Below are 24,273 nucleotides of genomic sequence, written 5' to 3'. Positions count from 1 at the left end.
TTAGTAGATACAAGACTCTTCCCGGGTTTTCTATTTCTTATTGAATGAACTTTGGCAGTTTGTATAATTCAAGAAATCTGTCCATTTTAACCAAGTTATCAAATTTACTGGCATAGAGTTTTTCACAATATTTCCTTATTATCATTTTAATATTGGCAGGTTCTGTCCTGATGTCATCAGCCTTGTTGTGATATTGGTAATTTGTGTCTTCTCTCTCTTATCCCTGAAGAGTTAACGTAAAGGTTTATTAGTTTTATTGATTTTCTCAAGGGAAATAGCTTTTATTTTGTTGATTTTCTCTATTGTTTTCCTGTTTTCTGTTTTACTGATCTCTGCTCTGACGTTTACTAGTCCCTTTCTTCTTTACTTTGGCTTGGATTTGGCTCTACTTTGGTTTGCATTTTCCCTCATTTCTTAAAATTGAATCTGACATCATTGATTTGAGGCATTTTTTCTTTCCTTTATATATAAATTGTGTTTCTCATAGACAACATATATTTGGGTCTTGTATTTTTTTATCCACTGTAAAAATATGCCTTTGAATTGGTGTATTTAGACCATTCGCATTTAACACGGCTACTGACATAGAGTAATATCTACTATGTTTGTAACTGTTTTCTATTCATTACACTTGTTCTTTTTTTCTCTCCCCCTTTTACTGGCTTCTCTGGGATCAACTGAGCACTTTATATGATTCCATTTTGTCTCCACCTTTAGCATATCAATTATGCTTTAAATATTTTTAAAACGATTGCCCTAGAATTTGTAATACCTGATCAAAGTCCATCTTCAAATAACACTATGCTGCTTCATGTGTAGTGCAGGTACCTTAAAACAGAGTTTCTCTCATTTTCCCAATTTCCCAGAGTTTTTCCTGATTTCTCCCTCTTGTCTCTCATGGCAGTGCTGTCATTCACTTCATTTACCAGTATGCTATAATCATTGAATACATTGTTACTATTACTTTAAATGAAAAGTTATCTTTTAGATCAGCTAAGGATAAAAACAATCAATGATTTTCTTTCCCTTTCATTGATTTCTTTTTCTATGGTCTTCCTTTCATTATGTAGATCTGAGGTTTTGACCTTTATTATTATCCTCCTCTCTGAGGAAACTCTTTTAACATGTTGTGCACAGCAGGTCTCCTGTCAATGAATTCTCTCAGTTTGGGTTTATCTGGGGAAGTTTTTATTCTGCTTTCATTTTTGAAGAACAATTTCACTGGGTGTAGATTGTTCAATTGGTAGATTTTCTTTTCTCTCAACATTGTAACTATTTCACTCCACTCTCTTCTTGTCTGCATGGCTTCTGACCAGAAGCCCAATGTGATTCTTATCATTGTTCCTCTACTTATGACCTTTCCCTGCCTCCCCTGGCTTCTTTCAAGATTTCGTCCATTGTCTGTTTTTGCAGCCTGAATATAATATTCCAGTTTTTTTCTTCTGTTCTGTTTGGTTTTGGTTTTGCATTTATACTGCTTGGTGTTCTCTGAGCTTCCTGGGTCCACGTTTTGGTGCCTGTCATTTTGAATATTCGCAGCCATCATTACATCAAACTTTTCTTCTGCTCCATTTTCTCTTTCTCCTGCTCTTGGTATCCTGATTATATTTGTGTCACTTGTTTTGAACTTCTCCTACAATATTTTGATGGCATTTTACTTTTAAAATATTTTTTCTTTGTATTTCAGTCAGTGTGCAAAGTTTCTATAGACATATCTTCAAGCTCACTAATTATTTCATCAGTTGTGTCCAGTATACATCAAAAGCAGTTTTCATATCTTTTAGCATTTTTAATTTTCACCATTTAGTTTTGATTCTTTCTCAGAGTTTCCATCCTTCCATTTACAATACCCATCTGTTCTTGCATGTTTTCTATGTTTTTCCCATTAGAGCTCTTTTTTTAATAAAGATTTTATTCATTTATTTCTGAGAGAGAGATAGCAAGAGAGAGCACAAGCAGGAGGGAGAGAAGGAGAAGCAGGCTCCCCGCTGAGTAGGGAGCCCAATGTGGGGTTCGATACCAGGACTCTGGGATCATGACGTGAGCCGAGGCAGATGCTCAACAGACTGAGCCACCCAGGTGCTTCATCCATTAGAGCTCTTAATATATTCATTGTAGGTGTTTTAAATTCCTTATCTGTTTGTATCTTTGAATGCATGAGCTGTGGCTGATGCTAGGTTCAGGGGAAAGACTCTAACCCTGTGACTGGTTGGTGTGTGTTTCTAACAAGGCCTTGGCCTCTGTTCTATAGAGCTCAAAAGAAAGTTTTATACCCTGTGCAATAAACAGGTCCATCAGGTGGTTGCTCATGAAAAAGCAGTCATTAGAGAGTGAAAAACACAAAGATGGAAAAGAGTGAAAAAAAACAAAGCAGCCATGCTGAGGTCTATGTTTGTAAGAGCAGACAGCTTACTAAGACCCTTAAATCCCTCTGATGATGATGCTCCCTATGCTTCTCTCACACACATTCTCATCCTGATCCTGTGGCATCAGTGTTTATAAAAAGTGGCCCTGAATGCCTTATCCCCAAACCTCCTAATAGACCAGAAGACACCATGATCCTACTGGTTAATTTTAAGTCAGACAGTGAACATGGATGGGTCCTCTTAAGTGCTGAAACATATCAACAAGCCAAAGGTATACTCTATACTCTGCTGCTGGCTTAGGCCCAAGGTCTCTGAAGCTAATATGGTAACAACCATGGAGGATTCTCCTAATCCTGATGATATTGATTGGGACTCCCTGGAGGAAGAAGCTGTGGTAGGCTGAATAATAGCTTCCCAAGATACACACATCCTATTGGTGAACCTTTGAATGCTAGCTTATATGACAATGACTTTGAAGATGCACTTAAGGATCTTGAGATTTGGAAACTGCTGGATCACTCAAGTGGGCCCTAAATGCAATCACAAGCAACCTTGTAAGAGGGAGTCTTGGGAGATTTCATATAGAAGAGAAAGCAACGTGATCACAGAGGCAAAGATGGAGTGATGTGGCCACAAGCCAAGGAATGCAAGCAGCCACCAAAAGCTGAAAGAAGCAAGAAGAGATTGTCTGCTAGAGCCTCTGCAAGGAGCACAACCCTGCAGACACCTTGATTTCCGCCCAGTGCAACTGACTTCAGACTTCTTGCCTCCAAGCCTGTGAAAATTAATTTCTTGTTGTGCTAAGCCACCAAGTTTGTGGTAATCTGTTACAGCAGCCTCATGAAACTAATGTAAGAGCTTACCAACATGAACTGAGTAGAGAAGATCCCCCTTGAAGCCTATGGTATAACCACCCAAATGTAAAAAATTTAAGGAAGAGGGAACTGGAATAGAGGTCTAGGTTTGACATAAATGGAAATTCAAAAAATATTAAAGATTTAAACAATTAGCACGTGAAGAGGGTGCTGATTGGCTCCTGTGCCGATATAATGCTGGCTTTAAATTAACTTCAACTTCTGCCAAGGAGAGCCAATTGGCTGATATATCTTCTGTTCTTCAACTTAGTAATTTATTATGGGATCTACGAGACTTATGGAAATAGGCGTAGACACCTAAGTTGTCCACCCAGCTTAACATTCACAGGCACAACCTGTGGCCTTTTCCTTGCTCCTCTGGGCATTCATAGCATATACCATTGAAGTAAAAAATTAGCATGCCTTTATGAATTGGAGTACTTGCTGGTGGGGGCAATTAAGGAAAACTGGTATATTCCAATTGGTATATCACTATTCTGAGCACTCCAATGGGTGGGAGACTAGAGCCAGTCTCAGGTAGGTTCCATTTGAAACCGACGCCAGGCAGTTACTTCTCACAGGAGCATCCCCAAGTTATAGGGCTTCACCACTACCTTTAATTATTCAAGGGGCTATTAAAGTGTCCCTAGAATCGACTGACTGCTCCTGAAGAGGGCTCTGCGACCTAGGTCTTCACTTCCCAAGGTAACACTACTGCTGAGGTAAGCCTCCATTTCAGAGTTTCCAGGGCCACCTCCCACCACTGCAGACTCTGTGATCACACCTGAGCCTCCCCACCTATCTGATTTTGGGTGATATCCCTGAGGAGCTCCAGCTCTTCTATGACAAGCTATATACAAAACATCCCATCTCCTTCTCTCTGGAACTCATCCCCAAGTCATTAGGGCCAACTGCTCTACCTCCTGACATGAACATGTTTCCAGGTCCCCGGTGCCTTCTTGAGGAAAATCTCCCATGCTAGGCCATTGGTTGTCACACAGTACCTTTTTGGCCTTAACAGATACTGGATCCCAAGTTACATTGATCCCCAGAAACCCTACTAAATTTAAAGGAAGGACTCTGTTTTTCAGGACATCATCAGACATAAGATGAAAAGCAAGCAAGTCTGCCATACATCAGCCATTTGACAGTAATTTGCCTCATTTTTCTGTGGTCACAGCTCCCACACACAACACACCACCCCCCTTGGCTTTCCCTTTAATGGGATGTAACTTCTAACTAGCTCAGTGGCCTACTAGAATAACATAGCTGAGGCCCATACTATCAGCCTCACCAAATGGGACCCTGTACAGCTGCCCCAACTCCTTACAACTGTTAATGTGACCCAGTATGAATTGAAATGGAACTTTCAAGTACTGGGACCCGTTATACAAGATCTCTGAAGCAAAGGGGTAATTATCCCCACTGTTTCTGTTTCACAGCCCTATTTTGTCTTTTCATAAACCTGAAAAGAATGAATGGTGCCTCACAGTGGAATACCACAACCCTAATGCCACCATCTCACCCACTAAGGTCCTTACACCTAATACAATTGATATGACCAAAGCCATTCCATCTTCCACCCAAGATATTTGCTGCTATAGATTTGGCTAATACATTATATTTTCAATGTCCACTTTAACAGTTTCTAGGCCTCAGTTCACACCCTTGAAATGACAAAATACACCTTTATTCAGTTGTCCATGGGGTGCCTCAATAGCCCAGCCATAGCATACAACCTCTGTTGGCAATTCCTTAACCTGATCGAGTTGTCCTCAGATACCCAGGTTTGGAACTACAACGATGACATACTCCTGTGAGGAGAATCACTCAAGTCTCTCACAGAGGACATAGAAGCACTGACCACTACGTTTACCAAGAGGAGATGAGCTAATGCCTGCCCGTATGTCTCAGTTATAAATTCTTGGGAATCACCTAGCCTGCTGAGGGCTGCTCCATTTCCTGATGTAGTTAAACTCCTAAATTTGTCATCCTTATCCACTCTCAAGAAGGCCCAACATCTTTTAGGTTTCTTTGGCTCCTGGAGGCAACATATTCCCCATCTGCGTACCTACTACAGCCCATTTATGCAATCTCCCACAAATTGGCCCACTTTGAACTAGGCCCTTTAAAGCAGAATGCTCTAGTATCGATCCAAAGGACCATATAACAGTCACTTTATTTAGTGCTTTCCGGAGATTCCTTTATGGTGAAATCCCTGGCAATGACCTCCTATGCTTTTCAGAGTCTATGGACTACACATGATTGCCACCGTGGGCTTCTGCTGCAATAGACTACCCATTTTAGCTCTGTGTTACATGTCATTAGAGCAACTTCTGCTTGCATACTGAGCCCTCTTGGAAATGGAGGCTCCCACAGAACCTGAAATTGTGGCCCTTTGTACCCAGCTGCCCATTATACCCTGGCTCATGGAAGAAGCACCCCACAAGCTTTGCATTGCAACCAAGTCCTCCTTGCTGAAATAAAAACGGCACATACAGAATAGGACCAAATGTGGCCCTCTAGCCTATCCCACTGGCAGGAGGAGATGGTCTCCCTGTCCTCAGCCCCTTGCCAGATGCCACAGTGCTGGAGGAAGTCACCTCTCTCTCAGACCCCTTGGCTACCTGGAATCCTCTTGTGATCAACAGAGTGAACAACAAAGGAAGTTCACTTACTTTATGATGTCAGCACCATCATCAAATGTGATTGAGCCTGTTGGAGGTATGGTGCTCTTTCTCTCTTAACCAAGACACCCCAGACAAAGGATGGCACTGACAATTAACACAACTGACCAAACTCCAGGAAGTTATATTGGTTTTGGATGATACCCTGACCAATAACTGGCCCAAGTACACGTCTTTACAGACTCTCTGGGGTATTGTCAGTGGTCTAGCCATTTGGTTTGGCCACTGACAACAACAATTTCTCATTCAAGACTACCCACTTTGCAGTAAAGAATATCAGAAAATTCTTTGCCTTTCAGCAATAAAAAGCTACATATTAAGGTGATGGATATCTCTGCCCACACCAAGGATTAACTTACTGATGCCCAATTTAATGCCCAAGCTGATAGATTAACACAAATTTTAGAGCCTAGGACCAAATATCCTCAGATCCCATCCTCTTAATTTTGACACAATGGGCCCATGAAATAGAGGATCATTTGCTTTTGAGGCTTGGGTTGAATGTACAGAGTATACCTCTCCTCTGCTTTTACCCACATGGTGACAAGCTAATTCACTCTTTTCAGGAATACTTGGCATTAGCAATATAATCGCTGGGTACCGCTTCATGGAGATCCTTCCATTATAGTTGTTGACAAATTCATTTTATTGGAACACCATCCCCCTTCACTGTTGCCATTCATTATGTCTTGATCATAGTGAACCCATATACCAATATCTTACCCACCTCACTAGACATGCTACTGTTGAAGATAATAGGGCCCAACTAAAGCATTCCTCATTTCCTTTGGAGTTCCAGACTTTATGACAGTGTCCAGTGCACTGACTTTACTTTCCAAAATACACAACACCAGGCCCTTGAACAAGGCATTCAATAGAACTTTCACCTTCTCTGTGACTCAAGGCTGCCAGTCTTAGAGTATTACAATGACTTGTTTCAAAAAAGTTCACTGAAATAAGAAAGAAAAACTATATGATATCCTAGATGGATTTTTCTCTTCTTCCACTGGCCCTCATTATACTAAATTCCCACCTTTAGGGCCCCCTACACTATGTCAAAATGCTATGAAAACACCTCAGCTGTCTTTCCTTGTCCTCTGTGGTGTCACTCGGCATATCAGGATTTATGAAGCTCACACTAAAGTAGTCATTCTTCCCCAACTCTCCTCCTCTCTCATCTACCCCTTTTTTGTTCTTTCCCCCATCCAAATTGAGATGGAAAGTAGAACAGGAATCAATTGTTAGTTGTGTTCTATTATTATTAAATAAATGCCCCTCTGGCTATATTTTAGAGCTATTCTGGCATGAAGGAGAAGAAGGAGGAGAAGACGGAAGGGAAGGAGAAGAAATAATGATGGTGATGATGATATGCCTAAATCACAAGCTTTGTCAAAATTTTGTGGTTACTAAAGATATTTAATAATCTCAATAATGAGGTCACTCACAAAGTAGAGATCATAGCTCCAGGACCCACACCTAGAGCTCTGTGGATAGTAGAAACAGGCAATAATGATTAAATTGCTATTGTCGAGAAGCTTCCTTCACTAAGGAATGCATGCTCTGCCTATCACATAGATATGATAGATTCTGGAATGGACGCAGCAATCAGTCCCCACTATGTCTATCGGGTCAGTTGCTCCTCAGTGCATCAGGTTCTATCACCCACATAGCATGCATATTTTTGTTACACTTCTGTCTTATCCTAGCGTGACTATGCCTACTTTGGGAAGTAACCTGGGTCTGGGAAACTGCAGGTTATTGGGAGGACCCCACCTGGAAATAAAAAACGTACTGGACTATATTTTGGCCATGCTGTCACCGATACTTACTTGGCCTTTTCAACAACACTGCTATAGCCAACAACTAATTGGTAATTTCATTCCCACTCCACTGGCAACATTTTCTAGTGTTTAAAGCAGTCTCTATTGGCTACTTGAAATTCACAAAGAAGTCACACTGCAGAGGAGTCCACACGTACACTTGTGGAATGTCTCACTGTTAAGCCTCTTGAATTAATGCCCTAATGCCCAGATATTGCCTCTGAAAGTACATGTCAGACCATTAAAGAAAGGGAAATGGAAAGCTTCATGTGGGGATTATTATATCCCCTATGTGATGATAAAACCGTAGCCTAATTTTTTAGCTCATTTATCCAACTACATTTATCCTCTTTATCCAACTACATTTATACATTTCTGTGACTTTGTGACCAACAAAGCATTATGACTTAGGGTCCTAAATTCAGCCCAAAATTATTACAAAAACATTGAGGACCATGGTCCCACTGTCACCCAAATATGTTAAGGCCTAATGGTCTAACCCAGCAGCTGGACTCATCCCTAACAATGACATCAGAATTGCAGCTGGACCTATTCCCTATGATGATCTCAGCCTCTCAAACGGAATTGGACTCATTCATCATGTTGACTCCTGTCAACTGTTGGGCTCATCCCAGGTGACATCTTCCATGACCCAAAGTCCTCATACTCCCATATCACATTTCTCCTCCAATGTTTTATGCTTTTGCCTGTTGTTTTAGGGTTTCTAGTATACATTTTTATCTTATTACTGTCTACCTTCAGATAACATAAACTTCACATATGTAATAACAACATTACACTAGTATACTTTATTTCTCCCCTACTGGCCTTTGTGTTATTGTTGTCATACATATGTTAAAACAGCACATGCATTATTATTTTTAAAACAGTCAACAGTATTTGAAAGATACTTAAATAATTAGAAAAATCTTATGTATTTACCCATGCATTTACCATTTCCTGTGTTCTTTATTCCCTTGAATAAATCCATTTTTCCATCTGGTAACATTTTGCTCTGCCTGAGGACTTTCTTTAATTTTTTTTTTTTTTTTGGTAGCCTTCTGGTAATAAATTCTTGGAGATTTTGAATGGTAAAAAAGACATTATTCTGCCTTCCCTTTTGAAAGCTCTTATTGCCCAGTGCAGATTTTGTGTATAAACATATTCTTTCATTGCTTTAAGATGTTGTTTCTCTCTCTTTCCATGTCCACTATTTTGACAGGTAATTTGCTGCCATCCTTATCTGTGTTTCTCTTAATGTACTTTGGCTTTTTTCTCACTGTTTAAGATTACTCTACAAATGCTCTTGAGCAATTTGATTTTGATGAGTATTGATAGTTTTCTTCATGTTTCTTATAAGTGGACTTTGTTAAGCCTCCTATGTTCTGTGAGTATATAATTTTCAGCAAGTTTGGGACACCATTATTTTTATGCCCCCCCCTTTAGGAATCTTAATTACACATATATTAGGAAATTTGAAGTTGTTCTGCAGCTTCCAGGTAATCTGTTCATTTTTTTACTTATTTATTTCTGTGTTTTATAGTTATATAGTTTATTGCTGTGTTTTTGAGCTTACTATTCTTTTCTTCTATAAGGTCTGATCTGCTCTTCTATCCATTTATTTTCCATTTTATTTTTCATCTCACATACTGTAGTTTTCATCTCTTGAAGCCCAATTTTGGTCTTTTTCTATGTCTTCTATGATTCAATTAAAATTTTTGAAATATACGGAATATTGTTATTTTAAGTGTCCTAACCTACTAATTTTAATATCTTTGTCAGTTTGGGTTCATTTCTAATTGACTGATTATAAGGGATTATTATACAGGAGTATTTTCCTGTATGTTTGTATGCCTGGTTTGATTGGATGCCATACGTTGTGAATTTTACCTTGTTGGGTGCTAGATGCTTTTTATGCCTACAAATACCCTGGAATTTGGGGGGGGCAAAGTAAGGTTATTGTATTTTGGATTTTTCTATTTCTATGTCTTCAAATTCACTACTTGTTTTTTTTTTCTGCAATGTCTAATATGCCCTTGAGCCCATGCAGTTAAATTTGTAGCTTATATATAATTCTTCTGTAATTGGCATAGAGGAGACATCCAGTAAACATTTGTTGAAAGAAAGTATAAACGAATAATTTTGCCACTTAACTTTTTAGATTTGGTTAATCCTAGTAGAATTGTTTTTTCATCACCACTTCATCTAATGAGTCCCATTGTTTAAGACATTTTTATGTTTACAGAAATGTTTCACGTCTTTCTTCTTCTATCTGCCCTTAGCACATTTATTGGTTTTGCTTTTTTGCGCTCTGGTGGTAGGGTGTCTGAATGATCACTGGGACAATCTTGCCAACCTCTATTGTGAGCTTCACTATCATCATATTTTTTTGGAACACTTCCATAATTCTTCACAATCTCATAGAAGGACTGTACTAGGCTTTTTAAAAACAGATCATGATGTGAGATAAAGATAAAACATATTCAACTACCCCTCTTGTACTGTTGCTTTCCAACATTTTGTCTTCTATTTATTTGTTAAGGGTTGGAGAGAAGAGTTACTTGCACATAATCCAGAAGATCATCAAATACTTACATGATCAACAACACACTACCTACATGTGCATTCCACAACAATTTGTTAAACACCAAATACATACCAAAATTATATGCTGTGTAAGATGCCATGAGACAAACACACATGAGACAAGAGACCCTGCTTTCAAGAACCTTACTGAGACAGCCATAGAACCAGATAAGTAAATGCAGTGTAGGAAGAGTAATACAACAGATGCATACAAGGCATATGTCTGGCATAAGAATATGCCAGTGAGAGTCTCCAGATCACTTGGATGTGGAAGTGGATGGTAGGTATCTCCATGTGGTGAGACTTGTAGCTTCTCTTCATTTTTATTAATTATGCTGATGAAAAATTAGAGATCTAATACCATATCAAAAATAAATATTTTCTGGAAGAAATTGTATAACATTAGTGATATTTGATCCTTTTTAAAAATATTTTATTTATTAGAGAGAGAGAGAGAACACAAGCAGGAGGAGTGGCAGACAGAGGGAGAAGGAGGCTCCCCACTGAGCAAGAGCCTGACGTGGGACTCGATCCCAGGACCCTGGGATCATGATCTGAGCTGAAGGCAGACGTTTAACTGACTGAGCCACCCAGGCATCCCGTGATATTTGATCCTTAAATATTTGTTAGAATTCCCCAGTAAAACCATCTAGGCTAGATATTTTCATCTTTTAAAAAAATAACTTCTAAATTACTTAATTCAATGTATTTCATAGATATAGGACTAATCAGGTGATCTATATATCCTTGAGTGAATTTTCGTAATAGTGTCTTTCAAGGAATTGGTCCATTTTATTGAACATATCAAATTTGTGAACATAGAGTTGTTCACAGCATCCTTGTTATAATTTTAATGTCTGTAGAATCAGTAGTGATAATGCCTCCTTTACTTCTAACATAGGTATTTGTTTTTTTTTACTTTTAAAGGCTACTTTATGTAGAATATCAACTAAGCCAAGAGATCTCACTGCCAATATTGAGAAATGTGCAACAGAGGCACTTTATTTTTTTTTTAGGTTTTCTTTTTTTTAAAATCTTTTTATTAACATATAATGTATTATTTGTTTCAGGGGTACAGGTCTGTGATTCCTCAGTCTTACATAATTCACAGCACTCTTCATAGCACATACCCTCCCCAATGTCCATCACTGAGCCACCCCATCCCTCCCACCCCCCTCCACTCCAGCAACCCTCAGTTTGTTTCCTGAGATTAAGAGCCTCTTATGGTTTGTCTCCCTCTTTGGTTTTGTCTTGTTTCATTTCTCCCTCCCTTCCCCTATGATCCTCTGTCTTAGTTCTCAAATTCCTCATATCAGTGAGATCATATGATACTTGTCTTTCTCTGACTTATTTCACTTAGCATAATACCATCTAGTTCCATCCACGTCGTTGCAAATGGCAAGATTTCGATTTTTGATGGCTGCATAATATTCCATTGTAGATATATACCACATCTTCTTTATCCATTCATCTGTTGATGGACATTTAGGCTCTTTCCATAGTTTGAGAAACACTTTATTTTTTTTAACATACTGTGGTTTATTAGTTTCAGATGTACAATATAGTGATTCAAGAATTCCATACATAATCTTGTGCTCATCATGACAGGTGCACTCCTTAACCCCCTTCACCTATTTAACTCAACCTCTCACATCCATTCCCTCTGGTACACATCAGTTTGTTCTCTATAATTAATAGTCTGTTTCTTGATTTCTCTCTCTCCTTTACCCCTTTGCTCATTTGTTTTGTTTCTTAAATTCCACATGTAAGTGAAATCATATTGTATTTGTCTTTCTCTGACTTATTTTGCTTAGCATTATACTTTTAGCTCCCTCCATGTTATTACAAATGGCAAAATTTCATTCTTTTTCATGACTCAATTATATTCCATTGTATATGTATACCGGATCTTTTTTTAAGATTTATTTATTTATTTTAGAGAAAGAGAGTGCATGAGTGGGGGGAGGGGCAGAGGGAGAGGGAGAGAGAATCCTCAGGCAGACTCCCGCTGACCATGGAGCCCAAGGCAGGGCTCAATCCCTGGACCCTGATGTCATGATTTGAGCAAAACCAAGAGTTGGCCACTTAACCGACTGAGCCACCCAGGTGCCCCTGTATACCACATCTTTATCCATTCATCAGTTGATGGACACTTGGGCTATTTCCATGATTTGGCTATTGTAAATAATTCTGCTATGAACATATGGGAGCATATAACCCTTTGAATTAGTGTTTTGTAATCTTTGGGTAAATAGTTGGCAGTGGGATTTCTAGATCATAGGGTAGTTCTATTTGTAACTTTTGAAGAACCTCCATACTGTTTTCCATGGTGACTGCACCAGTTTGCATTCCCACCAAAAGTGCAAGAGGGTTCCCATTTCTCCACATCCTCGCCAACACCTGTTGTTTCTTGTGTTGTTGATTTTAGCCATTCTGACAGGTGTGAGACGATATCTTATCATGGTTTTGATTTGCATTTCCCTGATGGCAAGTGATGATGAACATCTTTTCATCTGTCTGTTGGCCGTCTGGAGTCTCTTTGGAGAAATGTCTGTTCATGTCTTCTGACCATATTTTAATTGGATTATTTGTTTTTGGGGTGTTGAGTTGTATAAATTCTTTATATATTTTGGATACTAACCCTTTATCAGATACGTCATTTGCAAATATTTTCTTCCATTCCATAGGTTGCCTTTTAGTTTTGTTGATTGTTTTCCTCGCTGTGCAGAAGCTTTTTATCTTGAATGTAGTCCCAATAGTTTATTTTTGCTTTTATTTCCCTTGCCTCAGGAAACATATCTAGAAAAAAGTTCCTACAGCCAATGTCAAAGAAGTTACTGCCTGTGTTCCCTTCTAAGATTTTTATGGTTTCAAGTCTCACATTTATGTCTTTAATCCACTTTGAATTTATTTTTGTGTATGTTGTAAGAAAGTGGTCCAATTTCATTCTTTTGCATGTTACTGTCCAGTTACCCCAACACCATTTGTTGAAGATACTTTTTCCCATTGGGTATTCTTTCCTGTTTTGTTGAAGATTAATTGACCATATAGTTGTGGGGTCATTTCTGGGTTTTCTGTTCTGTTCCATTGATCTGTGTGTCTATTTTTGTGCCAGTACACGGCTTTCATTATTACAGCTTTGTAATATAACTTGAAGTCTGGAATTATGATTCCTCCTTCTCTTTTGCCTCTCCTTTTCAAGATTGCTTTGGCTATTCAGGATCTTTTGTGGTTCCATACAAATTTTAGGATTGTTTGTTCTAGTTCTGTGAAACATGCTGCTGGTATTTTTTTATTTTATTATGTTAGTCACCATACAGTACATCATTAGTTTTTGATGTAGTGTTCCATTTTGACAGAGATTGCATTGAATGTGTAGATTGTTTTGGGTAGTATAGACATTTTAACAATATTTGTTCTTCCAGATTGTCCCCTTTATTATTGTATAATGCCCTTCTTTGTCTCTTGTTACAGTCTTTGTTTTAAAGTCATTTTGTCCAATACAAGTGTTGGTACTCAGCTTTCTTTTGACATCTATTTGCATGATATATGTTTCTCCATCCCCTCACTTTCAATCTATAGGTGTCTTTAGGTCTAAAATGAGTATCTTGTAGGCAGTATATAGATAGGTCCTGTTTTTTAACCCATTCTGTCACCCCATGTCTTTTGATTGGAGTGTTTAGTCCATTTACATTCAAAATAATTATTGATAGATATGTATTTATTGTCATTTATTATTTGATTGGTGGTTGTTTCTGATTATCTCTGATTCTTTCTTGTCTTTCTCTCTTTCATGGTTTGCTGATTTTCTTCAGTGATATATTTGGATATCTTTCTATTTTTTCTTTGCATAGTTATTTGTGGTTTGTGATATATGGTTATCATTAGGTTTATATATAACCTTTTCTGCATATAGCAGTCTATATTAAGTTGATTGTCACTTGAGTTTGAACCCACTTTTTTTCTCTCTTCCCCACGTTTTAGGTATACGTTGTCATATTTTACACTCTTTTATTTTGTGAGTTCCTTGACTGATTATTTACAGAAATATTCATTTTTATTGTTTTTGTGTTTCCTATCTTCATACTGTCAATTTTGGTCTCTCTTTTCCACTCAAATTGTCCCCTTTAATATTTCTTGCATAGCTGGTTTAGTGGTCACAAACTTCTTCAGTTTTTGTTTGTCTGGGAAACTTTGTCTCTCCTATTCTGAAAGACAGCCTTGCTAGATAGGATATTCTTGGCTGTAGATTTTCCCAAATAGCACTTTGAATGAATCATGTCACTCCCTTCTGGCTTGAAATGTTTCTGCTGCAAAATCCCTTGGTAGCCTTACAGGGTTTCACTTGTATTTTACTGTCTTCTGCTGTCTTGCTGCTTTTAAAATTTTTTATCACTATATTTTTCCAATTTATTTTTATTTATATTTTGGCATTAATTTTAAGAATAATTTTTTTAAATTGTATTGTTAGTCACCATACAATACATCATTAGTTTTTGATGTGGTGATCCACGATCCATTGTTTTCGTATAACACCCAGTGCTCCATGCAGTACATGCCCTCCTTAATACCCATCACCAGGCTAACCCATCCCCCCTCCCCCTTCCCGCCTAAAACCATTTCTCAGAGTCCATAGTCTCTCATGGTTCATCTCTCCCTCCGATTCCCCCCCTTCATTTTTCCCTTCCTTCTCCTAATGTCCTCCATACTATTCCTTATGTTCCACCAATAAGTGAAACCATATGATAATTGACTTTCTCTGCTTGACTTAGTTCACTTAGCATAATCTCCTCCAGTCCCATCCATGTTGATGTAAAAGTTGGGTATTCATCCTTTCTGATGGCTGAGTAATATTCCATTCTATATATGGACCACATTTTCTTTATCCATTCAACTTTTGAAGGGCATCTTGGCTCTTTCCAGTTTTGCTATTGCGGACATTGCTGCTATGAACACTGGGGTGCATATGGCCCTTCTTTTCACTACATCTGTGTCTTTGGGGTAAATACCCAGGAGTGCAATTGCTGGGTCATAGGGTATCTCTATTTTTAACTTTTTGAGGAACCTCCACACTGTTTTCCAAAGTGGCTGTATCAACTTGCATTCCCACCAACAGTGTAAGAGGGTTCCCCTTTCTCCACAACCTCTCCAAAATTTGTTGTTTCTTGCCCTGTCAATTTTTGCCATTCTTACTGGTGCAAGATGGTATCTCAATGTGGTTTTGATTTGAATTTCCCTGGTGGCTAATGATGATGAACATTTTTTCATGTGTCTGATAGCCATTTGTATGTCATTTTCAGACAAGTGTCTGTTCATGTCTTCTGCCCATTTTCTGACTTGACTGTTTTTTGGGGTGTTGAGTTTGAGAAGTTCTTTATAGATCTTGGATACCAGCCCTTTATCTGTAGTGTCATTTGCAAATATCTTCGCCCATTCTGTGGGTTGCCTCTTTGTTTTGTTGACTGTTTCTTTTGCTGTGCAGAAGCTTTTTATCTTGATGAAGTCCCAAAAGTTCATTTTTGCTTTTGTTTCACTAGCTTTTGGAGATGTATCTTTTTTTTAAGATTTTATTTATTTATTTGAGAGAGAGAATGAGATAGAGAGAGAGAGAGAGAGGGAGAGAGAGCATGAGAGGGGGGAGGGTCCGAGGGAGAAGCAGACTCACTGCTGAGCAGGGAGCCCACTGTGGGACTCGATCCCAGGACTCGAGGATCATGAACTGAGCCAAAGGCAGTTGCTTAACCGAGCCACCGAGGCACCCGGAGATGTATCTTGAAAGAAGTTGCTGTGGCCGATGTCAAGAGGTTACTGCCTATGTTCTCCTCTAGGATTTTGATGGATTCCTGTCTCACACTGAGGTCTTTCATCCACTTTGAGTTTATCTTTGTGTATGGTGTTAGAGAATGGTTGAGTTTCATTCTTCTGCATGTGGCTGTCCAATTTTCCCAGCACCATTTGTTGAAGAGACTGTCTTTTTTCCATTGCATGTTTTTTCCTGCTTTGTCGGAGATTATTTGACCATAAAGTTGAGGGTCCATATCTGGGTCCTCTATTCTGTTCCATTGGTCTATATGTCTGTCTTTGTGCCAGTACCATGCTGTCTTGGTGATTACAGCTTTGGAATATAGCTTGAAATTGGGCAACGTGATGCCCCCAGCTTTGTTTTGCTTTTTCAACATTTCTTTGGCAATTCGGGGTCTTTTCTGATTCCATACAAATTTTAGGATTGTTTGTTCCAGCACTTTGAAAAACGTCATTGGAATTTTGATTGGGATAGCATTGAAGGTATAGATTGCTCTGGGTAGCACAGACATTTTAACAATGTTTATTCTTCCGATCCATGACATTGGAATATTTTTCCATCTTTTTGTGTCTTCTTCAATTTCTTTCATGAGTGTTCTGTAGTTTCTAGAGTATAGATTCTTTACCTCTTTGGTTAGGTTTATTCTGAGGTATCTTATGGTTTTTGGTGCTATTGTAAATGGAATCATTTCTCTAATTTCTCTTTCTACAGTTGCATTGTTAGTGTATAAGAAAGCAACTGATTTCTGTACATTGATTTTGTATCCTGCCACATTACTGAATTGCTGTATGAGTTCTAGTAATTTGGCGGTGGAGTCTTGAATTAGAAACCAGAAACACAGTAGATCAGATCAACGAAACTAGAACTTTGTTCTTTGAAAGAATTAATAAGATTGATAAACCACTGGCCAGACTTATCCACAAGAAAAGAGCAAGGACCCAAATTAATAAAATTATGAATGAAAGGGGAGAAATCATGACTAACAACAAGGAAATAGAAACAATTATTAAAATTATTATCAACAACTATATGCCAATAAACTGAGCAATCTGGATGAAATGGAGGCCTTCCTGGAAACCTATAAGCTGCCAAAACTGAAACAGGAAGAAACTGACAACCTGAATAGGCCAATAACCTGTGACGAGATTGAAGCAGTGATCAAAAACCTCCCAAAAAACAAGAGTCCAGGGCCTGATGGATTCCCTGGGGAATTCTACCAAACATTCAAAGAAGAAATAATACCTATTCTACTGAAGCTGTTTCAAAAAATAGAAACAGAAGGAAAGCTTCCAGACTCATTCTATGAGGCCAGCCTTACCTTAATCCCCAAACCAGGCAAAGACCCTATCAAAAAGGAGAATTTTGGACTGATATCCCTGATGATTATAGATTCCAAAATCCTCAACAAAATCCTACCTAATAGGATCCAACAATACATTAAAAGGATCATCCACCACGACCAAGTGGGATTTATCCCCAGGATCCAAGGGCGGTTCTACATTCGCAAATCAGTGTGATAGAACACATTAATAAGAGGAGGGAGAAGAACCATATGGTCCTCTGCATCTCAGTTGATGCAGAAAAGGTATTTGACAAAATACAGCATCCTTTCCTGATTTAAACTCTTCAGAGTATAGGGATAGAGGGAATGTTCCTCAAGTTCATAAAATCCATCTATGAAAAACCCACAGCGAATATCATCCTCAATGGGGAAAAGCTAAGAGCCTTTCCCTTAAGATCAGGAACACGTCAAAGATGCCCACTTTCGCCACTATTGTTCAACATAGTACTAGAAGTCCTAGCAACAGCAATCAGACAACAAAAAGAAATAAATGTATTCAAATTGGCAAAGAAGTCAAACTCTCTCTTTTCACAGATGACATGATACTTTATGTGGAAAATCCGGAAGATTCCACCCCAGATTATATTTTTCCAATTTAATTCCTGTATGTTTTGGTGTGGATCTGCTTTTGTTGATTTTGTTGGCGGTTCTCTGTGCCTCCTGAATCTAGATATCTGTTTCCCTCTCCAGAGAGGGAAGTTTGTAGCTATTATTTCTTCAAATAAATTCTCTGCCCCCTTTGCTCTCTTCTTGTGGGACTCCTGTAACACGAATGTTATTACATTTGATGGAGTCATTGAGTTCCCTAAGTCTATTCTTGTTTTGCATAATTATTTTTTCTCTTTCGTTCAGCTTTATTACTTTCCATTACTCTTGTCTTCTAGGCCATTATTTCATTCCTCTGCTTCTTCTGGCCTTCTGTTCATTCCATCAAGCATGTTTCTCATTTTATTTATTGACCCTTTCTCTCTGCTATTTTATTCCTTATCTCCGTGTTTAGGGTCTCACGCACTCTTTTCTCAAGTCCAGTGAGTATCCTTATGATCATTGCTTTAAATACTCTGTGAGGTATGTTACCTATATTTGTTTCACTTAGATCTCTGGCCAAGGCCTTATCCTGTTCTTTCATTTGGGATAAATTCCTCTGTCTTATTTTGTCTAAGTCTCTGTGCCCATTTCTCTGTGTTAGGAAAATCAGCTAAGTATCCTGATCTTGAGGTTACTGACCTTATGAAGAAGAGGTCCTGTAATGCCCTGCCATGTAGTGTCCTCTGTTCTCCAGGGCCTGGTGCTTCCCAGACTGTCCCCAGTGTGTGTTGCATGTGCTCTGCTTTTTTGTCCTGGCCACTTTATCCTTCATGCTAGGTGTCTGCAGGGGCTTTCTTTGCCTGTTGTGGGTGGTGATTGGACCCTGGCCTGAATGTGGTGCATTTTAAATAGGTGTGCTCTGGTCTGCTCATGAAATGAGACCTGTTGCCACCACAGCTGGAACTGTGGCTCTGCAAAACTCCCACATTGGTAGATTCACTGTGAGCAAGGGTTTGGGCCAGTCTTCTGATGGAGGGGCCCCCCACCCCAGGACTGAGGCAAGCCAGGCTGGGAAGGGCAGTTCCACCAGTGTGTGGGGATGGGATGCTGGCTTCTTGTAAATAAGTTAGCTAGCTAGTGTCAGTGCTGTGCTGGCATCCACAGCTGGCCCTGTGCTTATGCTGAGGGGCAGGAGAGGAAAATGACGCTGGCCAGTTCCTTTGTTCCTGGAGAGGGTCTTTTCGTGAAAGCTACCTCTCTGGGACATGCTCCAAAATGGGCAAATAACCTCCCCACTGTGTGCTCCAGGTGCTCTTCAGATGGCTGTTTCCATGCTGTATGTTTGTGGGTTGTTTGCCTGCCTTCTCTCCAAAACAGTATGATGCCCTTCAGGCTCTATCCCAGCCATGCTCACTGACCTTTAAAACTCCAGGATTTAAGCCCCACTGGTTGCCAGAAGTCATGAAACTTGGCCCCTCTTGCTTTCCTAGCCAATTGCTATGGGGATTCTTTTCTCCCCATGTGCTCCCCTCTGTACTAGTCTGTCTCTCACCCTTCTCTGCGACCACAGCTTTCTCCCCACCACAGTGGCAATAATCCATTTCTCTCCCAAACCTCTCCACACTTCCTACATTCTTGGATGTGGTCTCTTCTCTGCCTTTAGTTGTGGAGTGCATTCTGCCGATCTTAAGGTTAATTTCTGGAGTATTTAGGATTTGATAGTTATCTAGTTGTATACAAGGGGTAAGGTGAGCCTCGAGTCCTCCCACTTTGCTGCCATCTTCCAAATCCTTAACAGGTATTTTGTGTCCTCTCTGTCTTTTCTTCTTTTTCTCATTGTTAGCCTGGATAGAAGTTTATCAATTTTGTTGATTGTTTCAAAGAACCAGCTTTTGGTTTCATTGATTTTTTTTGTATCATTTCCTGTATTCAATTTCATTGATTTTTGTACCATTTTTAAATTATTTATTTTCTTCTGTTTTAGGTTTAATTATTAGTTATTTCTCTAGTTTATTAAGAGGGAAGCTTATTCATGTTAGATCTTCTTTTCTAATATATTTAATGCTATATATTACCCTCTAGCTGCTGTTTATTTATTTTTTTTAGATTTTATTTATTTTGAGAGAGAGAGAGAGAGAGAATGAGCAGGGGGCAGAGGCAGAGGGAAAAGGAGAAGCAGACTCCCTGTGGAGCAGGGAGCCTGAGACGGGGCTCGATCCCAGGACCCTGAGATCATGACCTGAGCCCAAGGCAGACACTTAACCGACTGAGCCACCCAGGTGCACCCTAGCCACTGTTTATATGCGGTACACATATTTTGATCAAATGCATTTTCATTTTCATTTAGTTAAAAATATTTAAAATATTTCTCTTGAGATTCTTCTTTGACCTATGGGTCATTTAGAAGTCTCTTATTTAATTTCTGATTTTTTGGGTATTTTTCAGCTGTCTTTCTGTTTTGATTTATAGTTTAATTCTGTTGCTGTCCAAGAATATACATTGTATGATTTCTATCATTTAAAATTTCTCCAAGTGTGTTTGGTGGCCCAGAATATCATCTATCCTGGTGAATGTTCCATGTGCATGGAAGAAGAATGTGTATTCAGCTGTTGCTGGATGGAGTATTCTACAAGTGTGAAATAGGTCAAGTTGATTGATAGTGCTCTTCAGGATACGAATATTCTTGATTTTCTGCTTCCTTAATTTATCAACCACTAACAGAGGGATACTAATGTCTCTGGCTGTAATAGTAGATTTGTCTGATTTTTTTTCAGTCCTGAGTTTTTGCCTCATGTTTTTTGATGCTCCCTTGTTAGATGAATACATATTTAGGATTGACATGTCTTCTTAGAGAATGACCTCTTTATCATTATGCAATGTCCCTCTTTCTCCCTGGTAAAATTCCTTGTTCTGAACTTTGCTATGTTTGAAATTAATATAGCTATTAAAGCTTCCTTTGGAGTAGTGACAGCATGGAGTATCTTTTGCCATCCCTTTATTTTTTCCTATTTCTCAAAATTGTGGTAAAATACACAACATATAATTTACCATCTTAACCATTTTTAAGTGCACAGGTCAGTGATAATACATTCATAATGTTGTGTGATCATCATCACTATCCATCTCCACAACCCTTTTGATATTATAAAACTGAAATTCTATACCCATTAAACAATAACTCTCCATTCTCCCCTCTCCCCAGCCCCTGACAACCACCATTCTACTTTTATCTCTATAATTCTGACTACTCTAATTACCTCATGTAAGTGAAATCATACAGTATTTGTCTTTTTGTGACAGGCTTATTTCACTTAGCATAATGTTGCTAAGATTCATCCATGGTGTAGCATACGTCAGAATCTCCTCCTTTGTAAGACTGCTAAATAGTATTCCATCATATGTATATACCTATACCACATTTTGCTTATCCGTTCACTGATGGACACTTAGGTTGTTTCCAAACTTCAACTATTATGAATAATGCTGCTATGAGCAGGGGTGTACTCATATCTCTTTGAAAGCCTGCTTTGAATCCTTTGGGGGTATATAACCAGAAGTTGAATTTCTGGATCATATGATAATTCTATTTTTAATTTTTTGAGGAACCGCCATATTTTTCATAGTAGCAACACCATTTCACATTCCCACCAACAGTGTACAAGTATTCCAATTTCTCTATATTCTTACTGACACTTGTTTTCTACTTTTTTTATAGTAAGCCATCCTAATGGGTGTGTGGTGGCATCTCATTGTAGTTTTGATTTGCATTTTCCTTATTATTAGTGAACTTCGAGCATCTTTTTATGTACTTACTGGTTATTTATAAATCTTCTTTGGAAAAATGTCTATTCAAGTACTCTGCCCATTTTTGAATTGGGTTGTTTGGGGTTTTCTGTTGTTAAGTTTTAGGAGTTCTCTATGTATTATGGATATTAATCTGTTATAAGATGTATGACTTGCAAATATATTCTCTCATTCTGTGGGTTGTCTTTTTACTCTGTTGATATTGTCTTTTGATGCACAGTTTTTCAAAAAAATTTCATGAAGTCCAGTTTGTCTGTTTTTGTTTTTTTTTCTGAGCCTTTGGTGTTATATCCATGAAATCATTGCCAAATCCAATGTTGTAAAGCTTTTGTCATGTTTTCTTCTGAGAGTTTTATAGTTTTAGGTCTTACAGTTAGGTCTTTGATCCATTTTGAGTTATTTTTGCATACGGTGTTAGGTAAAAGTCCATTTTTTTTTTTTTTGCGTGTGGATATCCAGTTTTTCCAGCACCATTTGTTGAAGACTGTCATTGTCCCCCATTGAACAGTCTTGATAACCTTGTCTAAAATCATTTGACCATATATGTAAGATTCATTTCTGGGACTTTAATTCCATTGATCTATATATCTGAGTTTATACCAGTACCACAGTGTTTTGATTACTGTCGATTTGCAGTAAGTTTTGAAATCAAGAAGCATGACTCCTAACTTTGTTCTTTTTCAAGATTTTTTTCTAGGCTATTCAGGGTTCCTGAAGATTCCATATTAATTTTAGGATGGGTTTTCTATTTATGCGAAGAACATTACTGGGATTTTAAGAATTGCACTTAATCTGTAGATCCTTTAGGGTAGTGTTGACATCTTAATAATATTAAGTCTTCCAAATGGAATTGTTTTCATTATTTCCTTTTCAGATTGTTCATTATTAGAGTATAGAAATGCAACTGATTTTTTTGTGTGTTGACTTTGTATCCTAATACTTTTGTTGATTTGTTAGTTCTTTTTTATTTTTTTATTTATTAGTTCTAACAGGTGTGTGTGTGTGTGTGTGTAATCTTTAAGGGTTTCTACATATAAGACCATGTCATCTGTGGACAAAGTTAATTTTCTTCTTCCTTTTCAGTTTGGATGCCTTTCATTCGATCCATTTACTTCTCACCTACCTGAGTCCTTCTGTTTAAAATGGCTTTCTCTTAATCTCAGGAAACAAACTGAGGGTTGCTGGAGTGGAGGGGAGTGGGAGGGATGGGGTGGCTCGGTGATGGACGTTGGGGAGGGTATGTGCTATGGTGAGCACTGTGAATTGTGTAAGACTGATGAATCACAGAGCTGTACCCCTGAAACAATACATTATATGTTAATATAATAACCATGAAAGACTATGGACTTCGAGAAATAAACTGAGGGTTTTAGAGGGGAGGGGGGAGGGGGATGGGTTAACCCGGTGATGCGTATTAAGGAGGGCATGTGTTGCACGGAGCACTGGTTGTTATACGCCAACAATGAATCATGGAACACTGCACCAAAAACTAATGATGTAATATATGGTGATTAACATAACAATAAAAAAATTAAAAAAAAATAAAAATAAATAAAAAAAAAGAAAAAAGAAAAAGAAGAAGATAGCAGGAGAGGAAGAATGAAGGGGAGTAAGTCAGAGGGGGAGACGAACCAGGAGAGATGATGGACTCTGAAAAACAAACTGAGGGTTCTAGAGGGGAGGAGGGTGGGGGGGGATGGGTTAGCCTGGTGATGGGTATTAAAGAGGGCACATTCTGCATGGAGCACTGGGTGTTATGAACAAACAATGAATCATGGAACACTACACCAAAACAAATGATGTAATATATGGTGATTAACATAACAATAAAAAATTAAAAAAAAAACTAATGATGTACTGTATGGTGACTAACATAACACAATAAAAAAATAAAATAAATGGATTTCTTTGAAACAGCATAGAATTGAGGCTTATTCTTTTGTGTTGAAATTGACAATATCTTTTAGTTTGTTTAGACCATTCAAACTTAAAGTGATTATTGACGTTTTTGGTATAAAATCAATCATGCTGTATCTGTTTTTTTTATTATGTTCAGTTAGCCAACATATAGTACATCATAAGTTTTTGTTGTCATGGTCAATGATTCGTTAGTTGCTTATAACACCCAGTGTTCATGCCAACATGTGCCCTCCCTAATACCCAACACCCAGGTACCCCATCCCCCCACCCCCCTCCCTTCTGTAACCCTGTTTGTTTCCTGGGCTCCAGTCTCTCATGCTTTGTGCTGTATCTGTTCTTATTCATTGCATTTGTTCTTTATTTTTTATTGTCTTATCTGCTTTTAATTGAACATTTGATATGATTTCATTCTATCTTCTCTTGGTATGTCATTTATACTTCTTTAAAAACATTTTTAGTGGTTTGCATTAGGGTTTACAGTAAGTATTTTGAATAAGCCCTCCTTCAAATAACAATGTATACACCTCTTCACATGTAATGCAGTACCCTTATCACAGGGTATT

At 38.3% G+C, this 24,273-nt stretch overlaps 1 protein-coding gene across 3 annotated transcripts in view; it reads right to left on the bottom strand.

Annotated features, from left to right (window-relative positions):
* LOC118356575 (doublesex- and mab-3-related transcription factor C2-like) overlaps window positions 1–24,273 on the bottom strand; it is a 341,912-nt gene that overhangs the window by 252,883 nt on the left and 64,756 nt on the right. The window lies entirely within an intron of this gene.

The sequence above is a fragment of the Zalophus californianus genome, chromosome X (genome assembly GCF_009762305.2).
Source record: "Zalophus californianus isolate mZalCal1 chromosome X, mZalCal1.pri.v2, whole genome shotgun sequence".
In the NCBI taxonomy this organism is placed as follows: Eukaryota; Metazoa; Chordata; class Mammalia; order Carnivora; family Otariidae; genus Zalophus; species Zalophus californianus.
This window is presented reverse-complemented; position numbering and strand designations above follow the sequence as displayed.